The sequence below is a fragment of the Arachis ipaensis genome, chromosome B8 (assembly GCF_059453495.1).
Source record: "Arachis ipaensis isolate K30076 ecotype BB chromosome B8, ASM5945349v1, whole genome shotgun sequence".
Classification (NCBI taxonomy): Eukaryota; Viridiplantae; Streptophyta; class Magnoliopsida; order Fabales; family Fabaceae; genus Arachis; species Arachis ipaensis.
In genome coordinates, this window is record NC_142443.1 from 10,433,821 (window position 1) to 10,454,849 (window position 21,029).

At 27.0% G+C, this 21,029-nt stretch overlaps 1 long non-coding RNA gene and 1 other non-coding gene across 2 annotated transcripts; one reads left to right on the plus strand and one right to left on the minus strand.

The window, feature by feature from the left end:
• Positions 1 to 272: 272 nt before the first annotated feature.
• On the minus strand, positions 273 to 345 carry TRNAA-AGC (transfer RNA alanine (anticodon AGC)). The gene has a single exon. It is a non-coding gene; the product is annotated as a tRNA-Ala (tRNA).
• An 11,125-nt stretch (positions 346 to 11,470) lies between these two features.
• On the plus strand, positions 11,471 to 12,673 carry LOC148547189 (uncharacterized). The gene is made up of 2 exons (XR_015895817.1): positions 11,471 to 11,548; positions 12,251 to 12,673. It is a non-coding gene; the product is annotated as an uncharacterized LOC148547189 (long non-coding RNA).
• The last annotated feature ends 8,356 nt before the right edge of the window (positions 12,674 to 21,029 follow it).

Here is a 21,029-nt window from a genome sequence, read left to right on the forward strand (position 1 = left end):
AAGTATCAAATATCTAGTAGTAATAGCGTAAGGATGTGAATTTGGAAGAGAAAAACATGAAGTGGAGGATTGATGCCTTTCCTCACAAGTAATGAAAACCTTATCACAATATACAACACCACAGAAAGAAAATTCATTAGTGGAATAGGAATGAGAATACTTGGTTCAGTTGGTTGTTGCTTACAAGTTACAGTGGTCCTCCCATTTTTGTTTCAGTCGCATAAACTTGTCTGCTTCTGCAAATTCATATAATTAACAAAACATTGCAAAAATGGAGATGCGGGGTATCGATCCCCGTACCTCTCGCATGCTAAGCGAGCGCTCTACCATCTGAGCTACATCCCCAAGATGAGTGTGCTTTTCATTATTTCTTAACATTACATAAAGAGCCTAGGTGATATTGTAATTAATAACCCAGAAAACAAAATCATCAACTACAATCTTAATATACCATTATGAAGCAGTTTAGACTTGACACAGATGGAAGATTTGTAAGTCTCTCCTCAAGCTGTAATAAGAGTAGAGTATAAAATCTTTTTTAATATGTGTAGTGAATATAAATTTTTTTTAGTGTGTGGAGTGAATGTGTGTAATAGTATAAATATATATATACTATTATGGAGATCGAAAGAGATGAATTCTGATGGAAAAATATTTTAAGATAAAATCACAGATAATAAAAAATCAAGCAGAATCAAAATTTTTATATATATACATCTCACGTTGATTAACATTACTAGAAGTAGCTATTAACTATATATATATATGACGTCCTGTGATCTTTTTAAACTACAAAGGCGAGAGAATAATATTCTAGATCTTCAGAAATTTGAGCTAAATTGACGCCATCAAAATGTCGCAGATATTGCCTATCGCTTCTCCGCATGATTAGACATCATTACTATGCCACTGGAGCTCTATCTGAAGGGGAAAAGAAAGGGGTAAAAATGTGGGAATTTTTAGTAAGATCAGAATTATTAGTTAAGTTCATTAATTCTTTATTAATACCAATAACCGAACTTAAATATAATATATAGAAAATAGTAGATAAATAGAAAAATAGAGAAATAAGCAGAAAATATAAAATACAACAAGAAAAGCACACACACGTACAAAATGCACATCAAAGAATATATGCAACAAACAAGTATAATGTATGTCTATCCTACGCAGGTCATGAGCTCATGCGTCAGTTGACTACCCACAACCCGACGTTACCTAAGCACAAGCCCCAGCTATGACTTTCCAATTGCATTAGTTGCATATACAAGTCGTACGGCCGAAACCACATAAGTTGACTGATAAATCACTATTTTATGGTTTATCTTGTGCTAATTTGAGTGCTTTTTATCAACTCTCTGCTCACTTATTCATATGATTTGCATGAGTTTACATTTTCCTTCCTGATTTTGTGTTATGATTGAAAACATGCTTCTTTGGTCTTAATTTAGCTAATTTTAATCATCTCTTATTACCATTCGAGGCCATGATATGTGTGTTAAGTGTTTTTAGAGATTACAGGGTAGGAATGGCTCACAGGATGGAAAGGAAGCATGCAAAAGTGGAAGGAATACAAGAAACTGAAGGAATTGCTGAGCTGTCCAGCCTGACCTCTTCGCACTCAAATGGTCATAACTTGAGCTACAAAGGTTCAAATGAGGTGGTTTTAGTTGCGTTGGAAAGCTAACATCCGGGGCTTCGCAACGATATATAATTTTTCATAGCTGCCCCGAAGTCAGGCGACGCGCACGCGTGACCTGGCAAAAACTCAATCCGCGCGAACGCGTGGACGACGCGTACGCATGACTTTGCCGCGTGCTGGATGTATCAGAAATCGCTGGGGGCGATTTCTGGGCTGTTTTTGACCCAGTTTTCGGCCTAGAAAACACAGATTAGAGGCTATAAAGTGGGAGAATGCATCTATTCATTGAGACAACTTTCATATACACAATTTTTAGGTTTAGATGTAGCTTTTAGAGAGAGAGACTCTCTCCTCTCTCTTAGGATTTAGGATTATGATTTCTCCGTCTTTTTAATTCCAGGTTCAATGTTCCTTTAATTTATGTTTCTCTTCTACTTTTATTTATTCTAATGCTTTTACTTGTATTTGACTTATGTTACCAAATTGGCTTACGAACCTTCTCATGTTAGATTTGAATATTCTATTTAATGCACATTGAGGTATTTCAGAATTAAGATTGCTTTCTTCAAATTTATGTTATTAATGCTTTTAATTTAATTTAGATTTATCCCCCTTTGGTTAAGTAATTGGTGACACTTGAGTTATCAAACTCAGCAGTTGATTGAAAATTAGAAATTGCTGATCGATTTGGATCCCTCTAAAGTTAGTCTTTCCATAAGAGTTGACTAGGACTTGAAGAATCAAGTTGATTAGTCCACTTGACTTTCCTTTATTTAGTAAGAGTTAACTAAGTGGGAGTAATAAACAGTTCTCATCACACTTGATAAGGATAACTAGGATGGGATTTCCAGTTCTTGTGCCTTGCACTGGTGTTCATGATAATTAATTTACTTTCTTGCCATTTAAATTACTTGTCCCCTATTTCAAAAACCCAAAAATATACCTTTTTCCATAACCAATAATAAATCATACTTCCCTTCAATTCCTTGAGAAGACGACCCGAGGTTTAAATACTTCAGTTATAAATTTTATTGGGTTTGTTTAAGTGACAACCAAACTTTTGTACGAAAGGATTCTCTGTTGGTTTAGAAACTATACTTACAACGCGATTATTTTTATAAAATTCTTTACTAGCAAGAATCCTCTCGTCATTGACTTGAAGTCATATGGCCAAAGTCACATCAGTTGACTTTTAACTCTTTCTACAAATATGCATAACCATGGAAAACAGTTCTCAGTCTGTGGGCATTCCTAATATACATTTGGCACTAAGACCAAATAAAATATTCAATTTTCATTTTACCATTCCCTTTATCCTTATCAATTCTCGATTGTGAAGTCTTATGACATAGTCATTCAGTCTACTTCTATTTCTCAATTTTCCTTTTCTATAAAATCCTTTTTAATTCCTTTCTTTATTCTTTCTCTATTCTTTTTTTCTTAATCGTTTCTTTTCAATTATCAGTTCTCAATTTTTTTTCTTTCCATAACTTATATTTCCAATCATATTTTTTCAATCTTAAAACATTTTAAATATATTTCACAATTTTACAATAAGTGAGTACCAACTGTTATCTGGATTATTTTTTTATTTGTATTTTTTTTATATAATAGGAGTACATAAGGAGTACATAGTATATAAGGGGTTATAACTCAACAAATATTTTTTAAGGGATTTTTCATTCTTTTCAAAATGAGAACAACTTATTCTTTTCCCTCTTTTAATCCCTTCTGGTCATCAACATCACAGCTTGAATAGCTTAAGGCATGAAATTTTCTTCATGGTGCAGTGAGCGTGGAAAACAATCAAGCTGTGAATCTAGTTGTTAATTTTGCCATTTTCTTTCTTTTCCTAATTTTTCTTTCGAAATTTTCTTTTCCCTTTTCTTACCTCTTCCTTCAAACTCACCCAATAGAGTTTGATGAGAGGCTATTTCACAAGATTCTTTCTTATTGAACATAGCTGTTCCGATCAACGAGTTGAAAGGAAGAAGATCTGGATCCCCATTATTCTGTGATTCATTGATTTCTCAACAATGGCTGACAACCAGAGCAACGCAGTACAGATGGATGTAAACGCACTAGCCAATCTTCTCCATCAACTCACTACTCTTCAGTCTCAGATCTCGAAGAACAACACAAGTCCAATTCAAGATCAATCAAGCCCTTATTTTATCCATCCGGAAGAAAATCCAGGTACACCGATTATTTCAATCGTGTTAACACCTAACAATTATGGTAGTTGGAGTCATGCTATGATTAGAGCACTGAGTTCGAAGAACAAATTGAAATTTATTGATGGTACCATAAGAAAATCTAAGAATAATAATGTTGAATCTGAGGCATGGGAAAGATGCAACAATTTGATTGTTTCTTGGATCAATCTTTCATTAAGTCCTGGAATTCATGATAGTGTTATGTGGAACAATGTTGCTGTTGATTTGTGGGAGGAACTTAAGCACAGGTACTACCAAGGGGACAGGTTCAGAATTGCAGAACTCCAGGAGGAACTTTTTGCCATCAAGTAAGGTGATCTGACCATCACTGATTATTACACAAGGCTCAAACAGATCTGGGAGGAGCTCAACAATTTCAGATCCATTCCAAACTGTGTCGGATGTGCAGAGTCATGCTCTTGCGGATTATCAAAAATAAGAGGATACAGAGATGAAGATCAAGTAGTCAGACTTTTGAGAGGGTTGAACGAACAATACTCTATCGTCAGATTACAAATCATGCTCATGTCATCTCTACCAGACCTAAACACAGTATTTTCTATGCTAACACAGCAAGAGAGACAGTTGACCAACATGGACAACAATAAAATTTTGTTCAATTCCACTCAAAATACAACTGCATCACAAGTGCTCAATTCCTCATCTAATAGAGGCAGAGGAAGAGGGCTATATACAATGAGTAGAGAAATAGAATGCTTTCACCTTCAACCCCCTTCAATAAAGCAAGCTTCATTGGCAGCAGCTTCTACCACTACTCATAACATAGCATCTTCACAAACTGAGCATAACAAGATTTGGCATCTTAGATTAGGACATATACCTATGCATAGACTGATTTTAATGAAAAAAGATTATCCTTTTATAGATTGCACTGCTTCAACATTTCCTTGTGATTCATGTCATTTTGTAAAACAAAAGAAGCTATCTTTTGATCTTAGCACAACTGAAATAAAGAATTGTTTTGATTTAGTTCATATGGATATCTGGGGTCCTATTTCTGTCCCTTCCAATGAAGGACATAGATATTTTTTTACTGTGGTGGATGGCAAGAGTAGATTTACTTGGACTTTTTTTATGAAAACAAAATCTGAAGCATCACAATTGGTTATTAACTTTGTAAATTTTGTCAAAGTACAATTTGAAAAACAAGTTAAGTGTATAAGAACTGACAATGGACCAGAATTCACTCTAAAGTCCTATTTTGCATCAACTGGCATTCTACACCAAACTTCTTGTGTAGAAACACCAGAGCAAAATGGAATTGTAGAGAGAAAACACCAGTATTAAATTGGATAATGTCAGTCTTTATAAGGTTTTGTATGGTACATTACCCAATCTTTCAGATTTAAGAGTATTTGGTTCTCTTGCATATGCCTCCACGTTAACAAATTCAAGAACAAAATTGGACCCAAGAGCCAGAAAAGCAGCATTTCTCGGTTTCAAATTTGGAACAAAGAGTTTTCGACTTATTGATTTGAAGTCAAAAGAGATTTTCATATCTAGAAATGTAACTTTCTATGAAACTCATTTTCCATTTTCACATTCCACAAGCACTGAAACTACGACACCCACTCTTCTTCCACAATGCATTGACATTTTTCAATATGATACACCATCCACACATCATTTGCCATCACCTACATATACCACACTCACAGATTCAACTGCAGATCTCTCAAGCTCAATGCATTTACCTATTTCCTCACATACCATTGCACCCACTAGCACCCCACACACCAACACTGCACTTGCATCACAAAACTACATCATCCCGCATGACTGCATCACTAGAAAATCTGAAAGGGTCAAGAGATCGCCTGCTTATTTGAAGGACTACCATTGTATGATAACTCACACAACGCATCCTAGCAACTTTGCCAACTCTAACACTTTATATCCTATTTCACAATATTTGTCATATGATAAACTAAACCCAAAATATAAGTCTCTTTCTCTAGTTATCACCTCAAATCCAGAACCTAGCACCTATGAGGAAGTGGCTGCACATGAATGCTGGAGAAAGGCAATACAAGCTGAATTAGCAGCTCTGGATCAGAATAGAACTTGGTGTCTCACTGAACTCCCAAAAGGCAAGAAAGCTGTGGGTTGCAAATGGATTTTTCGGGTAAAATTCAATCCCGATGGCACCATAGAAAGGCACAAAGCCAGGCTAGTTGTAAAAGGATTCACTCAAGTGCAAGGAGTGGATTATGGTGATACATTTAGTCCAGTTGTCAAAATGACTACTCTATGAGTAATATTGGCATTGGCAGCGGCAAAGAAATGGCATTTGAAACAGCTGGACGTCAACACTGCCTTCCTTCATGGAGATTTGGACAAGGAAGTTTACATGCAAATACCGCCCGGTTTGGATGTGTCACAACCAGGTTTGGTCTGCAAATTACAAAAGTCTCTATATGGACTTAAGCAAGCTAGCAGGCAATGGAATATTAAGCTCACTCAGACTCTTGTTGATGCTGGTTATAAGCAGTTTTTTGATGATCACTCCCTCTTCATCAAGAAATCTTCTGAAGGCTTCACTGCCATCCTAGTATATGTGGATGATTTGGTTTTAACCGGTGATAACATTGGTGAAATTAATTCCATCAAGCAGATTTTAGATGACAAGTTTAAAATAAAAGACCTTGGTGATCTCAAGTACTTCTTGGGAATGGAAGTCGCATGCTCCAACTCGGGAATTCACATTTATCAACGGAAGTATGCCATGGACCTTCTCAAGGATTTTGGTTATTTGGATTGCAAGCCTCTCTCCACTCCATTTGATTATAGTCAGAAACTCTTGAAGGAGTCGGGTACTATTTTAACTGACAACACTACTTACAGACAACTCATCGGCCGACTCCTTTACCTCACAAACACTAGACCCGATATCTCCTATGCTGTGGGGCGTTTGAGTCAGTTTTTGGACTGTGCAACCACCTCTCACCTGCAGGCTGCTTTTCGTGTGCTTCGATACTTAAAAGGTAGACCTGCAACTGGTTTATTCTTCTCCCCTACTTCTGATATGCATCTCACCGGATTTGCCGATGCTGACTGGGCTACCTGTGCCGATACTCGTCGCTCTGTTTCTGGTTATTGCTTCATGCTTGGAAGCTCTCTTGTCAGTTGGAAGAGTAAGAAACAAACCACTGTTGCCAAGTCCTCTGCAGAAGCTGAATACAGATCTCTTGCAGCTGCCACTTGTGAAGCTAGCTGGTTGTCTTTCTTAATGGATTTTCTTGGTTTGCCGCTTCAAAAATCTATCACCCTATTCTGTGACAACCAGTCAGCTATTCATATTGCCAACGATCCCAAGACCAACTTGCTGATTTTTTTACCAAAGCTCTACCACCAGGTCCCTTCTCTACTAATGTTTCCAAGCTAGGATTGTTAGATTTATACAATTCTAGCTTGCGGGAGGGTGTTACCTAGATTATTTTTTTATTTATATTTTTTTTATATAGTAGGAGTACATAAGGAGTACATAGTATATAAAGGGTTATAACTCAACAAATATTTTTTAAGGGATTTTTCATTCTTTTCAAAATGAGAACAACTTATTCTTTTCCCTCTCTTAATCCCTTTTGGTCATCAACATCACAGCTTGAATAGCTTAGGGCATGAAATTTTCTTCACCAACAAATATTTCAATGCTTCAAAAATACATATTCGAATAAAATCAAATGCTTCAAAATAATATAAAACTTCTTCAAACATACATATAATCTCATAAAAACATATAGTCTCATGTGCATATTAAAATGAGCTTAATAAGGATAAATATTTAGTTTTAATAAATCGATTATTCAAACTAATTTTAAATCCTTTGATAGTAATTTTTTGTCAGTATAACTATAAGTTTAAATCACTGTATATCAAACTAATTATAGACGTAAAACCAAACAATTATAAATGTAAAGTCTACTCACAAATTGGTCCCAAGGGACCGAAGAGACCAAATCCGGAATTCTAAGATAAAAGGTGAAGAAGGTTGAAGTAGAATGGAATGAACGAAAGAGCACACAGAATTTGAACCGGAGCAGCAGAAAGTTGCGGCTGCAACAACATAAGCTTCATTCCTACCAATATATACATAAATCAATGGAGCAATTGCAACATGATCACTGGCAGCCCAAAGGAAACAACGTGATGGAGCATGAGCAGCTCCGGTGATCCTCTCCAGCGTAGACGGTAAAGGACACAGCAGAACAGTGGTGACAGCAGTTTCTCTCCTCTAGCAGTGACTCCCACAGCAGCAGCACCACAAGCTTTGACGAACAGCGGAGAGGCAGGGCTCAACCCCCAGTGAAGTAGAGCAAGGGCAGAACGCGAAGCAGGCAGGCAGGGGATCTAGTAGCCTCAATGGCAAGTTCTGACGATGGCAGTTGCTCGGCGGTGACAGCGATACAACTCCATTCTTCTCTGTTGCAGTGTCTCGTTCTCTCTCTCGTGCGTGGGCTCCTCTTCTATCTCTCTCCTCTGTGACAACGACACGACGGCAATGGCAACGGCGGCAGCAGGACCAAGCCTTGTCGTGTGGTCTCTCTCTTCCCTCCCATCTTCTCTTCTTCCCATCTTCCGTTTCCCCCTCTTCCTCTGTTTCTTTTTCTCGACTTTCTTTCTTTCCTTGTGGTTTCAGATTGAGAGAGAGTGTGAGTGAGAAGTGTTAGTGCGTATGTGTGAGAAGTGAGAGTGAGTGGATATTTAAAATTAATAACCGGTGTCATTATCATATAATTATCATATTTTATTATTATTATTATTATTATTATTATTAAAATAATTAAAAATATTTTTGATTGATAATTGATAAGTAGTTTAATAATGTATTAAATATTAATTTTATATAACTATAATAAAGATATTTTTCTAAATTAGTATAATTATGCATTATTATTTAAATATTAATTATAGTATAATTATAATAAAGATATTTTTATAAAATAAATTAGAAGCGAAAATAGTGCATTCATTTTGGCGAAAAAATATATTTATATGGATTGGTTGTCTCACAATTCAATTGATTGGTTGTGTTACCCAATCGATTGAAGTCATCAAAACAATATGGATTTGCCTAATTCAACCGATTGGTTGTGTTACCCAATCGATTGAAAGCTTTTACAATTTTTCTCTATTTCTATGCACTATAGAGATATTTTAGTTTAAAAAATTCATATTTTTATGATGAAGTAATGTCATTTTTATTTATTATTTCAACAACAATTTCATACAAATTTTATGTCTTGTGAATTATATTTTATTTTATATAATTAATTTATGTAAAAAAATTCCATATCTTATTATTTGTTTGCATTCTATTTTGTTCTTTTCATTTGTTTAAGATTTGACCTCTCTATTGAATCTTGACTAGAAAAAAAAAAACAAACCATGCACTATATATCAAAGCATTTTAATAATCTGTTGATATATTGCTAAGATATATACGAAGTATATATATTACAAATTTTTAATCTAATTCTTCCTAGATTAACAATGGAAGTCCCCTTTCCAATCTTCCATTAGAGCGATAGAACTTTTAGACTTATCATCTTTAGATTTTACAGTTTCCTCAAGAGGCACATGATCCGTTATTTTCTCATTGTAAAGCTCTAATAACATTACTTTCATGTTGTGCTCTACATTCTGAGCCTCCAATATATCAAACATCTGTTTCACAGCTCCAGAAATGACACCAGCATCACTCGGCAATTCGCCATTTTGCACGATGAAGAGCACAAAAGGATAATTGGATTTCAATACAAAACATTTAAGCAGACATAAAAAGCAGTTAAAAACAGGGGAATATTGAATATCTCCTGCACCACCGATATCCCCTGCACCACCAATATTTCTAGTTGGGGGTGTTTGATATGAATTTCTCAAAAAGGAGGAACATTTCAAGCAACGAATTCCCTATAAAAAAAAGAACATTCATTACCAGCCAATACATGATTTCAAAAAAGGGTAAGTCAAGAGACATTATAACTACCCAGGCATCCAGTCATAAGCCTGCACCACTCTCTCATGATACATAAATAGATTGATACACGATTCCAATGGTGGAATTGAATAATTGGTGATAGATTATTCACCAATTTATAATGTTAATATTAAAGAAAAGATAAGATTAGAGTATCTAAATCAAAATAAAGTCTTAAAAATTGAAAATAGAATTTTTAACGTTAAGATAGATGAATAATAAGATAATAATTTATAAAAATGATAAGAAAATTGAAAACGGCGTAGTACACAATTCAATCGATTGGGTAAGACAACCAATCGATTAAATTGGGCAAATCCATATTGCTTTGATGACTTCAATCGATTGGGTAATACAACCAATCGATTGAATTGTGAGACCTCAAGTTGCTTTGGAGCATTCAATCGATCGGGTAGTATAAGAAATCGATTGAATTTTAAAAGACCAATATTTTAGTCATCGTTCAATCGATTGGGTAATATGACCAATCGATTGATTTTTGCGAAAACCATGCTGCCTTGCAATTTTCAATCGATTGTTTTGTGATAACATGTAGTCCAATCAATTGAGTTATGGAAACCTAAAATTCAATCGATTATTTTGATAATCCAATCGATTGATTTTCAAATAAACACGATTTCACAGTCCTGGACGAACGTCACGGATCAAATATAAACTTTTAATCGATTGGAATTGCCAAACGATCAATGAAAGATCTAATTCGTTATTGTTTTTTATTTTGATTGTTAATAAACATAATAGATGAATGATAAAATAATAATTTATAAAATAAAAAATAATTTTTATAATTAAATAAAATATATGGGTTCATTTGTAATTAAAATTAAAAAAGAACTATTTAGCAGTTGTTAAAAAAACTTAAAAAATATGTTTTGTTATGAGACCATTTAATGGTCCAAACATTTTGGGACCATCAAATTCTTAACCATGACATTATAATAAATAAAGTAATAAACAAAACTAGAAGTGTAATCAATTAAGATTTTTATTTATTTGAATAAACTAAAATTAGGATAGACATAGCGATTATCAATTATGGTATGTGACACATTCTGGTATAAATGTTGTACTAGATATTCTTTTTATTTATTTCATATATTTTTAATTCCCAAATATACTGTCTATAGGGATAAGAACAATCAGATTTTATTACTTTTCTTTAATTCATCATTTAATATTTTGTTGAATATGGGATATTCAATGTGATATAAACAGAAATATATATATATATTAAATTGATTAAAAAATTTAAAAATAATTAGAAAGATATAATTCTAATATATATTGTTTGTACGATACGTAGATATCTACACAAATTTTTTTATAGTAGATTTAGAATGCATGATTGGAAAAAAAATTAATTTTTCGTTTATCATAGTAAATAAATATGCACAAATTAAAGAGCTAAATGATGACATAATTAAAATAAAATTCCATTTACATTTTACAGTAATAAATATACATATACATAAATATACATAAAGCGAAAATTATTTTTAAATTAATGTAAATGATAATTTTATAAAAAAATTTTATTGTCGTTGAATGCCTATAAATAATTCAATATTGAATCTCTTTTACAGTGTGTGAATTAAATTTCTGAACTTATTGATATGAAAATATATTTTCATTTCCTCGTCTTCTTACTTATTCTTTTCATGTGTTTTGGTATGTACCAAATTTATCAAAATAATTCAATATAAAATTTAGCTAACATACCATGAAAATTCTGTGTAGATATTGTCTTAAGATAGGAGAAAAAATATTTAAAATGGAGATTTAAAAAAAAAAAGCATCTTTAAATCTTGTTTGTTAAAAATAAAGATACACAGACAAAATAAAATTTAAAAATTATTTTTGTTTTCTTCTTTTGTTAATATCCTCAACAAACTAACTTCTTCTACCACTATTCTTGAGTGTTGACCATTAAAGTTTTTGGCTTTATACATTATTATGTCTCCTATATATTGAGTGGATAAAAAATTTTATAAATTTTTGTTTCTCAATTAAAATCTTTTTCTTAAATTTTTGTCCATATCCTTCTTTTTAAATATTTTTATTCCTGTATTTGTATTTCTATTTCTATTTGTCTGTCTATATTTTTTTTTTAGAACAAATAGAATCTAAGGACATGTATCAAGATTATTTCCAATAGAAGTTTTTAAATTTTTTATTTTAATACACGTATAACAAATGTATTAAAAATTTAAATTTTATATATTTTTCAAAAAAATATTTTCAAATTAGTAATAGCAAATATTTGCTAAACCCTTTATGATTTTAGTTATAACATGTTTTATTTTTAGCAATTGTTATATGATTTTAATTTCTTGGCTAATGACTGTGTATTTTATGTCTGAATGTTTGTAGGTAATAGCCAAATGCAGGTAACAGAAGAAACAACAATATGCTTTAGTATTGTCAAGGGAAAATATTGTCCATACACAAAGGAGGATAAATGTTTTAAGGCTTGCCTGTCTCTTCATGGTGCTCACAGTTTGATATATGGAGGATGTGTTCCAGAAGGATGCCAGTGTACTTTTTATAATCCAGATAAAACTAAACCATGTCCACCATATGATGTTTAATTTGTTATAACTAGAACAGTGATATACATTAGTTGTTTATCCTTTTTTGGGTGGCGTTCTAATAATGGTGAATAAAATGATGGCTGTATTATATTCTCTATCTATCTATCTATCAAAATAATAATTAAACAGTGGTTGTACTATGATTTATAAAAATCATATTTCAGCACTTAATAATAAAATTGATGTGGTATACTTTTAAGAATGTTTTTTGTTTTATTTCTTTTAATTTATTAAATACAAGGATAATAATCCGTGCCATGCACGTGATAAGATTGAAATTATAATTTTAAATTATTTTATTAAGATTAATTTGAATTATGATAATTTGATTAATAAAATGTAACATATTATATATTGTTTGTTTTTTCTTAATCTAGTGTTAAATGTATTAACTCTAAAATAGTTATTAATTGGTTTTAATAATCTACTTTTTTTCAATAAATCAAACATATATTCTCAATGTGACCATAAATAACCTAGTAATACTTAGACCCACTAACAAATTTTTATATATTATTTTACTGTCAAGTAAGAACATATCAAAATCAGCTTAAAATAAATAATAAATTATTAGAGAATTCTAATGTACAAAATTCTCTAATAAACAATAAATAATTTAAACCTACCAAAAAATAACTCAACACTTTTCTTTGATACCTGCAAAATATATACCTGAAATAATATTATATCAATGTTAGTATACAGTTTTACAATTATCGACCGTATTTACTACGTGACTCATTCTTAAAAGTTATTCTACACACGTGTGCAATCGGAACATAAATTACTGGACTTTATTTTATTTTTCTAATTAAATTATTATAATTATGTGTTATTCATTAAATGCTAATTATAATATAATTGTAATATTGTAATATAATTATAATAAAGGTATTTTTCTAAAATAAATTTAGAAGAGAGAATAGTGCTTTCATTTTGAAGAAAAAATGAATAATTTTAATTACATCATAAGCTTAATTACGTCATACCTATGGTCTAAAGGCACAGTTATAATAACCCATTAAAAATTATTTAATTAGTTAATACAAATAATTAGTATAACTCATTTAGTTCCATAAATTAAAAGAAATAAATATGAAAAGAAGAGATAAAGAGAAAGTGAAATTATAAAAACGTGTAGCCATTAAAAAGCAATAAAAAAGTTTTTTTAGTTTTTTATTTATTAATTATTAATTTATTATAATTAATTTCACAACATTTATTATACGTTATTCTTCTTACAAATTAATACAATCAATTAATTGATATCAATTATCAATAATTAAAAATGCATGTCTCAATTTTTTGTTAAAATAAAATAAAATACATATATAAAAATGCACGTCTCATTTTATATATATATATGAATTGAAGTACACATGACAAAATAGAATATTATAAAACAAAATTATAGTAAGATTATTTAAAAACAACATAAAGATAACACGTCTTTTTTGTTAATCAGAAGCTAAAAGAAAAAAAAAGTATGCACCTAATAATAAGAAATTAAAATAAATAAAAATTTAAAAAAATATAAAAAAATAAAATATATAAATAAAAATTAAAAAATTAAATAAATTACAAAAATGGTACCTTAAACATGAGAGAGAGGGAGATAAATAAAAATAAAAGAAACAAAAATTAAATAAATTACAAAAATTGTACCCTAAACATAAAAGAGAGAGGGAGGGAGGGACCGAGGGACGGAGAGAGGGAGAGAAAAAAGATAGTGAATGAGTAAAAAATATTTGATTTTGTATAAATAGATAGTATTGAGAAAAATAAATTAATTAAATTAGTTCATATATTTCGTTATCATATTTATTATTTATTAAATAATTTGATATTTACTCCAATCAAATCAAATAATTAATATAATTAGACAAATTAATTAATTGATATAATTAATTATAATTAATCAATTCATATAAATTATAATAAATGGTGAGATTTGAATGTTTAATCAAATTAATTAGTTGATATAATTAATTATATATAATTGATTTGCTTTAACGAATTAAATGAAATAGATCAGGAAACATCTCAAGAGTGTGCCACATGCCCACATCAGTTCCATCATTAAGTGCAAAAATTTAATTTTTATATAATAAAATAGAATAGAATAGATAGATAATAAAGATATTTTCTTAAATTAGTATATTTATACATTATTCATTGAATATTAATTATAATATTGTAATATAATTATAATAAAAATATTTTTTTAAAATAAATTTATTTAAAAAAATATAAATTGATTATTAATAATTGGTATTATTATTAATAAAAATTGATTATTAATAAGATTGAATTATAATTTTTTGGAGGAAAAACGTGCATTCATCTTGATATTGTTCGTGGATTCTTATCAGATTGAATTATAATTATCATTAGAATAGATAAAATTATTTTAATCTTATTACTCGATTGTAGAATAAAAAATAATCATATATCTATAAAAAAATTATAACAAAAAAATAATTAATATATGTAACTTAAATTTTTATATGTATAATATATATAAATAAACAAATATTTAAAATTATTAAACAAAATTATTATATATGTATAGATAAATAAAAAAATTGTTATAATTTATGAAAATTACACCTATGATGATATTAATAATAAAGAATAAAAAAATTATCGAATAATTGTAGGCTCAAAATAAAATTAATCATGATTAGAAAATAATTAATATATGCGATTTAAATATATTTACATACAATTAATATATATATATATATATATATATATATATAAAGAAGTATTTAGAATTATTTAACAAAATAAATATATTCTAAAAATAAAAAATATTAACTAAACAATTGATATATATACATATAAATAAATACGAAAATTAGTATGATTTATGAATATTATTATGCGTATAATGGTATTAATGGAATAACAAAATTATTGAATGATTGTAGGCTAAAAATATATTTATAATAAAAAAATAAAAAAATAATTAATATATATGACTTAATATATATGTATACTTGAATAAAGAAAGATTTAAAATTATTTAAACAAAATAAATAAATATATCATACGAATAAAAAAATTATTGACTAATCGATCAATATATACTGGTAGTATAAATAAAAAAACTATTAAATAAAAAATAAATAATATATTTTTAATTTTGTGTATAAAACGTAAATAATTATAATATAATAATTTGTTTAATTATTAATATTTATAATTGTTATTTTAAATCATAAATTTAGAAAAAAAAGTAGATTAACAAAAACCATTAATAACTATATTAGAATTGATAAAATAAAATATATAAATAAAAATAAAAAAATTAAATAAATTACAAAAATTGTATCTTAAACATGAGAGAGAGAGAGGGAGGGAGGGAGATAAATAAAGATAAAAGAAATTAAATAAATTACAAAAATTGTGCTTTAAACATGAGAGAGAGGGGAAGGGAGGGAGAGAGGGAGATAAATAAAGATAAAAGAAATAAAAATTAAATAAATTATAAAAATTGTACCCTAAAACATGAGAGAGAGAAGAAGGGAGGGAGGGAGAGAGGGAGAGAGAAAAGAGAGTGAATGAGTAAAAAATATTTGATCTTGTATAAATAGATGGTATTGAGAAAAATAAATTAATTAAATTAATTCATATATTTCGTTATTCATATTTATTATTTATTAAATAATTTGATATTTACTCCGATCAAATCAAATAATTAATATAATTAACCAAATTAATTAATTGATATAATTAATTATAATTAATCAATTCATATAAATTATAATAAATGGTGGGATTTGAATGTTTAATTAAATATAATTCATTTGCTTTAACGAATTAAATGAAATATATCAAGAAACACCTTAAGAGCGTGCCACATCAGGTCTATCATTAAGTGCAAAAATTCGATTTTTATATAATAGAATAGAATAGAATAGAATAGATAGACAATAAAGATATTTTCTTAAATTAGTATATTTATACATTATTCATTAAATATTAATTGTAATATTGTAATATAATTATAATAAAGATATTTTTTAAAATAAATTTATTTAGAGAAATATAAATTGGTTATTAATAACCGGTGCCATTATCATATAATTAAAATGATTAAAAATATTTTCGATTGATAATTGATAAGTAGATTAATAATGTATTAAATATTAATTTTATATAACTATATATAGTAAATATATTTTCCTAAATTAGTATAATTATGTATTATTAATTAAATGCTAATTATAGTATAATTATAATAAAAATATTTTTATAAAATAAACTTAGAAGAGAAAATAGTGCATTCATTTTGGCGAAAAAATAGATTCATGAGGAATCAACACCTCACTTCTATTAGTTGGGGGAAAATCCAATTTTAGTATATTAAGTAAATTATTATTATTATTATTATTATTATTATTATTATTATTATTATTATTATTATTGGATAATAAATAAGAATTAGAATTATATCAATAGTTTTAAAATTAATATAATTAAAATGACTAAAAATATTTAAAATCGACATGCGTAATTAATATCATAAGATTTGATCATTTTATGATTAGAATAAAATATTCTTATCATGATTATCACGATCTGTGCCATTATTATATCATTATCATATATTATTATTATTATTATTATTATTATTATTATTATTATTATTATTATTATTATTATTATTATTATTATTATTAAAATGATTAAAAGTATTTTTAATTGATAATTGATAAGTAGTTTAATAATGTATTAAATATTGATTTGATATAATTATAATGAAGATATGTTTCTAAATTAGTATAATTATGTATTATTCATTAAATATTAATTACAATATAATTATAATAAAAATATTTTTTATAAAATAATTTAGAATAGAGAAAGTGCATTTATTTTGGAGGGAAAACGGAGTCACGAGAAATCGACATCTCACTTTTATTAGTCGGGAGAAAACCCAATTTTAGTATATTAAGTAGAAAGATAAGTTATTACGATAAACTAACTATATTAACAAATTGATTTGATTAGATATTTAAATATCACATAATTTATTATAATTTATATCAATTTGATTTAGTAGTATTTCTTAATTTATTTCTTTTAATGTTCTATTAATATTTTTTAAATTTATTTCTTTTAATTTATTAAACTAAATTTATTATGTCTATTAATTAATTTGATTAATTTATTAGTCATTAAAATAATAAATCTATGAATAACATAGGCAATTGGAATATTTTTAACTAATAATTAAATCAAATCAAATCATAAATATTGAGTCAAATTCAAATCATGTAAATTAAGGACTAAACTAAAATAAAGTGATTTTTTATTTATTCAAATTAAATTCAATAAATACAAATTAATTTCGTTAGATAATCATAGTGTTTTGGTCTACTATATATAGATGGTCACACATCATTTTGATCGTTTTTGTTATTTCAACTCTTTTTTTTATGTAGAATTTCTTTTATGTATAAATATACTCAAAATAAGAAGGCACGGATGAGTATTTTATTTATTGTTTGTTTGACGAATACTATAATTCAAAAATATCTCAATTTAGGCATTCTATCACTGTCGATGGAAGTTAAACTTGTAGTAATTTAAAGTTGCCATTGTATTTTTTATAGTATTGGATAGAAGAATATTTATTAAAATGAATATACCCATTGTAATGAATTTTATTTCTCAGTTGTTAGATTTTTATGTTAGCCTTGTGAATTCTTTGAAGGCACAAGCCAGTAAAATAGATTGATTTTAATATCATTAGAAGCTAAATTTAATTGTTCAAATAAGCACCACTAATTATGTTAATAAAATAATTTTGTAATAATAATGTGATTTATATTTTAATTTTCTTGAATAAATTTATTTTGAAATGTAAGAATTAGACTCAATTACGCTAAAATTTTAAAAGTAATATAAAATTTCACAACAAAATTAACATTCATTAAGAAAATAAATTTATTTATGACTCTTTCCTAATTATAAATAATAACAAGACTTTAAAAAATATTAATGTCATCATTTTTATTAACTAAACTATAATATTAGGTAATTAATAGTTTCATAAGTGAAAATTATTAAGTAATAAAGTAAAAATTAACAACGAACAAACAATAAGAATTTATAAAAAAAATCTATTATATATTATCAATTTTATGATTAAAATATATCACATATCATATTCTCATCTATTCTATTTATTATCTATTCTATTATATAAAAATCATATTTCTACATTTGATAATGGAACTGACATACCATATTTAGCTTCTAAGTGATTTATTATCATATTAGTGTTTAGTGCTTTTTTTCTTTTAACTCATTAAATATAATTTATTATGATAAATTAACTATATCAACTAATTGATTTGATTATATATTTAAATACCACATAATTTATTATAATTTATATCAATTTTATTTGGTAGTATTTCTTAACTTATTTTCTGTTCGTATTTTTTAATTTATTCTTTTTAATTTATTAAAACAAATTAATTGTCCTATTTATCTGTATTAATTAATTAATTTAATTAATTTATTAATTATTAAAATAATAAATTTATGAATAAAATAGACAACCGAGATATTTTTTTACTAATAATTAAATCAAATCAAATCATATATATTGAGCTAAATTCAAATCATACGAATTAAAGATTAAACTAAAATAAGATAATTTTTTATTTATCCAAATTAAATGCAATAAATATAAATTAATTTTGTCAGATAATAATCATGGTCTTTTCTTTTTTTTTTTCTTTAGGTATAATTTCTTTTATGTATAAATGTACTCAAAATGAAAATACATGAATGAGTGTTTCAAATATTGTTTGTTTGAAGAATATTATAGCCCAAAAATGTCTCAATTTAGTCATTCTATCATTGCCGATGAAAGTTGAACCTGTAATAATTCAGGATGGCCATGGTATTTTTTATACTATTGGATAGAAGAATATTTGTTAAAATGAATATAGCCATTATAATTAATTTTCTTTGTCAATCTTTGTTATCTTTTACCTAACAAATAATATCTATGTTTAATATATTATTTTCATCAGAAGTCATACATAATTGATTGACAATTCTATGTATAAAAATACTCCTGTGGTCATTAAACATCGTATTGTTAACTCGCTAAAGTTAATTATCCTATGATTATGCCAATGTATAACACTATCAAATGAAAACAGATTAGATTACATTTATTTTCAATGAGGTGTGCGAGCTTTTAGGCCTAATTACGGTTGGAATTGAGAAAGGTTAGAAAAATGCTAACAATACAAATACTTTTTATTTTTAATACCCAATAATAAATATATAAATTAAAACTAATATTGTTCGTACACAATAATAAAACATATATTATACTCAAAACATATCTAATATGTATTAACTATCATTATTTATCAGTTACGGTATGACAAATCTGGTTATTAAAAAAATTAAAATTAACTTAAATATACACAATATTATCTTATGTCTTTCATTTTTATTTTATCATCATAAAAAGTCATATATATTATAAGAAAACCTTATTTTTCTACCAACGATTCTTCCATTTAGTAGTTTTTATAAAAAAAAAATGGATGACTTTGTTATTTTTAATTCTTTGGTATGTATAGATGACGTATAATAATATTGTATTTGGCAAGAATATATAAGATTTTAAAAGGCTTAATAAGTATATGTTTAGTCTTTGACATATTCGTAGATGAAATATATAGTAAATAAGAAGATGGCTAATAAAAGAATAAATGGTTAGAGTTTCTTCAATGCTATCAGTTGTAGTGCATGATAGGTATTCTATAACTTTTTTGGATTTGATTGTTTCTTTATTATTATATGTTGTTTTATTTAATTTGTGCTAAAAAGGCTTACGATGATCATCTTATCGTATTGGTGTAAAGATTGTAGGTGTTATATTTATTTTGTATGTTTTTAAATCTCACGTCTCTAATGAATATTTGTGATTGAGTAATTATTAAAAGAAATTAATTTAATATCTATTTATATTCTATTTAAATTATAATAGTGGTTAAATATTTTTTTTAAATAAATAATGCGATTATTTCATAAAAATAAAGTTTAAATAATTGTAAAATTAGATTATACCACATATGATGATAAATATCTTGACATTAGATATGCTATGAAAAAAAATTTTAGAAATATTATGCTGTATTATATAATTTGGTTATATTTTTCTTGTATTCAATCTAGATTATTTAGATTCGTATATTTTTTAAATGTGTTATTCAATTTTTTTAAATTATTAAATCAAATGTATCACAACGAACTAATTAATTAAGTTGATTAAATATCTAGATATCTTATAATTTAATATAACTTAATTTATAAAGATACATAATTTTTACAATTTTACTATTTTTGTAATAAATTCTAGAAATAATTTTTGTAAGTTATAATTTATTTTTTTATCTATATATTCAATTTTTAAGAATTTTTTTTAATTTTTTATTTATAAATAGATTATTTTTTATTTTAATATATATATGATGAATATTTAATTTTATAATTTTGGATTATTGTATAAATAT